Raw genomic sequence first — 4,796 nt, forward strand, 5'->3', positions numbered from 1 at the left:
CCGTCATATATAGTTAAAAATATGGGTTCCCGGCCTTTGACCTTCTTGTGCGAACGCACACGCTATGCCAGAACTCGTACGGGACTTGGTAGATTAATCTGCCACAGTAATGAGTATGATGGGCAAACATCTATTAGGCGCACTACGAATGTAGTGTTGTGGACATGTTGGGAATGTGGATCTCACGGGGAGCGTGCAAGGGATAAGTCCCTGCAGACGCACTATCCTCTGTGCCCGCGGTGGCTCAGATGGATAGAGCGTCTGCCATGTAAGCAGGAGATCCCGGGTTCGAGTCCCGGTCGGGGCACACATTTTCAACATGTCCCCAATGAAGTGTATCAACGCCTGCTTGCCGCTAGGGTGTCTATTTAATTATCATTTCATTTCGAGCAAAGCTGCATGGTCATCGACGGTAACTGTTCTTTCGGGAACAGATACTACCGTCATATATACTATATATCTAACATCGATCAGTTGTAGAATTGTGGAACACGTATTATGTTCGAGTATAATGACTTTTCTGGATACTAGAAATCTACTCTGTAGAAATCAGCATGGGTTTCGAAAAAGACGATCGTGTGAAACCCACCTCGCGCTATTCGTCCACGAGACTCAGAGGGCCATAGACACGGGTTTCCAAGTAGATGCCGTGTTTCATGACTTCCGCAAGGCGTTCGATACAGTTCCCCACAATCGTTTAGTGATCAAAGTGTGAGCATAAGGACTATCAGACCAATTGTGTGATTGGATCGAAGAGTTCCTAGAAAACAGAACGCAGAATGTCATTCTCAATGGAAAGAAGTCTTCCGAAGTAAGAATAATTTTAGGTGTGCCGCAGGGGAGTGTCGTAGGGCCGTCGCTATTCACAGTATACATAAATGACCTTGTGGATGACATCGGAAGTTCACTGAGGCTTTTTACGGATGATGCTGTGGTATATCGAGAGGTTGTAACAATGGAAAATTGTACTGAAATGCAGGAGGATCTGCAGCGAATTGACGCATGGCGCAAAAAAATGGTTCAAATGGCTCTGACCACTATGGGACTTAACGTCTAAGGTCATCGGTCCCCTAGAACTTATAAATACTTAAACCTAACTAACCTAAGGACATCACACACATTCACGCCCCAGGCAGGATTCGAACCTGAGACCGTAGCGGTCACGCGGTTCCAGACTGTAGCACCTAGAACCGCACGGCCACGCCGGCCGGCCATGGTGCAGGTAATGGCAATTGAATCTCAATGTAGACAAGTGTAATGTGCTGCGAATGAATAGACATAAAGATCCCTTATCATTTAGCTACAATATAGCAGGTCTGCAACTGGAAGCAGTTAATTCCATAAATTATCTGGGAGTACGCATTAGGAGTGATTTAAAATGGAATGATCATATAAAGTTGACCGTTGGTAAAGCAGATGCCAGAATAAGAATCATTGGAAGAAACCTAAGGAAATGCAAGCCGAAAACAAAGGAAGTAGGATACAGTACGCTTGTTCGCCCACTGCTTGAATACTGCTCTGCAGTGTGGGATCCGTACCAGATAGGATTGACAGAAGAGATGCAGAAGATCCAACGGAGAGCAGTGCGCTTCATTACAGGGTCATTTAGTAATCTCGAAAGCGTTACGGAGATAATAGATAAACTCCAGTGGAAGACTCTGCAGGAGAGACGCTCAGTAGCTCGGTACGGGCTTTTGTTAAAGTTTCGAGAACATACGTTCACCGAGGAGTCAAGCAGTATATTGCTCCCTCGTACGTATATCTCGCGAAGAGACCATGAGGATAAAATCAGAGAGATTAGAGCTCACACAGAGGCATACCGACAATCCTTCTTTCCACGAACAATGCGAGACTGGAATAGAAGGGAGAACCGATAGAGGTACTCAAGGTACCCTCCGCCACACACCGTCAGGCGGCTTGCGGAATATGGATGTAGATGTAGATGTAGAAAATTCTCTCTGACACACTGCCTGTGAAGTCAAATTCTCTGCAAGACGTATAGCATCTTCCCTGGTCAGCACGATCTCTGGACATGTTTCCAACCAAGCACATGTAGCATTTGATGAGACGAGAAGTGACTCTTGCTACTCGCCAACCATAACTGTTACAGATCTACGTAAACAGGTCGAGCAGGGGTGGCATAACGTATCCCAGAACAGTGTCCCCATCTGTACGATAGAATGGATGTCAGGGTCAGTGCCTGCATTGCCGCCCGTGGAGTCTACAGCATATGGTCGATAACTGGTACCTCAGAACCGCTTCTGCTATTAATCTGTAAGTGTAATTATTTAATGTACCATACATCATATGCACTGTTGCAATAAATCTTGAGTGAACTGGAAACATCTAAAAGGGTGCACAGTTTTTTTTCCTGCAGTGTAGCTGAGGCAACACAGACTTATTCCATTCGGCCAGGTACAGTTATTCCACGAATACACTTTATAATACGTTCGTTTTCCTAGGGAAGTGAAGAACGTCTATTACAGATAAAAAGAAGCAGAAATATTGGCCAATAGAGTCTACAGATTATCAATAGACAGGATTTTCTCTTGTATTGGCTTCGTCGTTCAACACAAAAATGCAATCTATTTCACAAGTGAAACGTAGATCGGCTCATATACAAACTGTAATTCTGGAACTCTTTTACAAGAAACACAAAAGTTGTCAGCATAGTCAGATTAAAAGACATACGATACTGGAAAGGCACAGAGTAAGTGATAATGACCATGAGAACTCGAGGAAGAGAAAGGAGTCATGAGTATCTGATGGACTGGCGACCGTCGGTAGCTTAAAGAAGGGGCAGATGACTTCATTGTTAAGACAGCCGTATTCATTAGTGTCTTTGCAGTGAGGAGAGGCAGTTTATCCTGTTGCTTCTCCAGCTTATATCCATTATTCGTGGGGGATCCTCTGCAACATACTATGTTACAAGATGGTGTCAGACTGCGCTGCATTCTGTTAATACACTAATGGGTGTGGTAACTTTTACCCAGTGAACAGTTTCATTAGCCGTTACCAAACTGTAACCGAAGTATGATGATCAAAATTTCATTTTTATGTGACTCCAATTTCGGTATTTTCAGTACAGAAAAAGCCTGTAGACGACGAATAGTGACGGTGTATGAAGACCACTGGATGGGTGTAACGTTACTGGATGTTTTCAAGTGGAGATGAAAATAAGACGTGCTTCACGCACAGATAGTTTGTCTCTGTCTCGCGGATTAGGAGAAGATTCGACTCATTGGCTTCAGGCAATTTGTGTACCATACCGAAAGTTTGCACTGCCAGTTGGCTATAATGCAGTGTCTGCGCAACAAATTGTGACGAGGTGGACTCAGGGCTACCGTGTGGGAAGAAGAATGAGCACACGGTCTTCCGGAAGACGATTTTTCAGAACGACAATATTACTCGGAGATAGTAGGCTTGTTCGACTGGCACTGTGGAATATACGGACGACAAAAGTTGAAATTCGGGCAGCGGGTACAGGCAAGAGAAGACCGCGAACTGTCGGGGACAGCTTTTGGAAACTGAACTGATATCAAGAGTTCTCAAGCTCATTCAGGTTTACACACTGATAAGCCAAAAATTTATGAACACTGCACACGGCAACGTTGGAGGCCACCTGGTGGCGTTGAGGCCACGTGACTAGGTAACAAGAGTGTGTAAGTGGAGCATCCAAAGACGGGGTATCACCCTAGCGAAGATATGGACTGCAAATGGGGAAATCCATCGAGATGAGCGACTATGACGAAGGGCACATTATTATTAAGCAGAGCCTGTGAACGTGCACCCCAAAAACTGCGAAGCTGGTCGAATGTCCACGCGCTACTCTTGTGAGCATGTACAGAAAAGGTAGAAGGGCAGTGAAACTACCGCTGGGCGCTAAATGATTGGACGTCCATGACTCTTCACTGAATGTGGCGTTGGACTACTAGTCTGATCTGTAAAGTAGGATAGATGGGGATGTATGGCATCTCTGCCGAAAGAGAACAATGCTGGTTCATACACAATTGTTTCGGAGCAACCGATTGCAATGAGCAAGGAACCTTTGGGACTCGATCGTCGATCAATGCTATCAATGGTAACGTGTCGGCTCTCCAGTGAATCACATTTTTGCTACACTAGGTCGATGGTCGTCTCCTCAAGCGCCGTCATCGAGCTGAACAGGGCTACAAAGGTGCAGCGCACCACAAATGCAGGCGGTGGGGACAGTATTATGCTATGGGAGACATTCTCTAGCGCTGGCATGGGACCTGTGGAGGTAACAGCTGCGAACAATCTGCATCCATTCATGCTTGATGTCTTCGCCGCCGGCGATGTCATCTATCAACGGCATAATTGTTCGTTTCTGGGAACCAGAACCATGCTGCAGTGGTTTGAGGAGCATTATAGTGAAGTCATGTTTATGTCTGGGCGACCTAATTCGCCTGATGTAGGTCCTATAGAACCCATACGTCGCTATGGGGTGCCATCAGAGCGTACGCAAATGAGCAGCCAGTTGTTTAGACGAATTACATGACCTTCGTGTAGACATCTTTTGCTACTTATCTCCACAAACCTATCAACAAACTATCGGATCCCTCAGCGCGGAATCAGCTATGTATTTCGTTCCGCCGACGGACAGTAAGTAGGTGGCCATAAATTTATAGCTCATCAGGGTTTTTAATAGTTTTACCACCTAAACATAAACACCTTTTACTTTTTATGAATTGTTCTGTAGGTTATGTATAATTACTTAAGCTGTGGCTGCCATAGCTTTACCATTACCTGTAACATTTAATAATGTGGAGTCATCA

At 45.1% G+C, this 4,796-nt stretch overlaps 1 non-coding gene across 1 annotated transcript; it reads left to right on the top strand.

The window, feature by feature from the left end:
- Nucleotides 1-232: 232 nt before the first annotated feature.
- Nucleotides 233-307, top strand: Trnat-ugu (transfer RNA threonine (anticodon UGU)). Its single transcript has one exon. It is a non-coding gene; the product is annotated as a tRNA-Thr (tRNA).
- Nucleotides 308-4,796: the final 4,489 nt, after the last annotated feature.

Source organism: Schistocerca nitens, chromosome 8, assembly GCF_023898315.1.
Source record: "Schistocerca nitens isolate TAMUIC-IGC-003100 chromosome 8, iqSchNite1.1, whole genome shotgun sequence".
In the NCBI taxonomy this organism is placed as follows: domain Eukaryota; kingdom Metazoa; phylum Arthropoda; class Insecta; order Orthoptera; family Acrididae; genus Schistocerca; species Schistocerca nitens.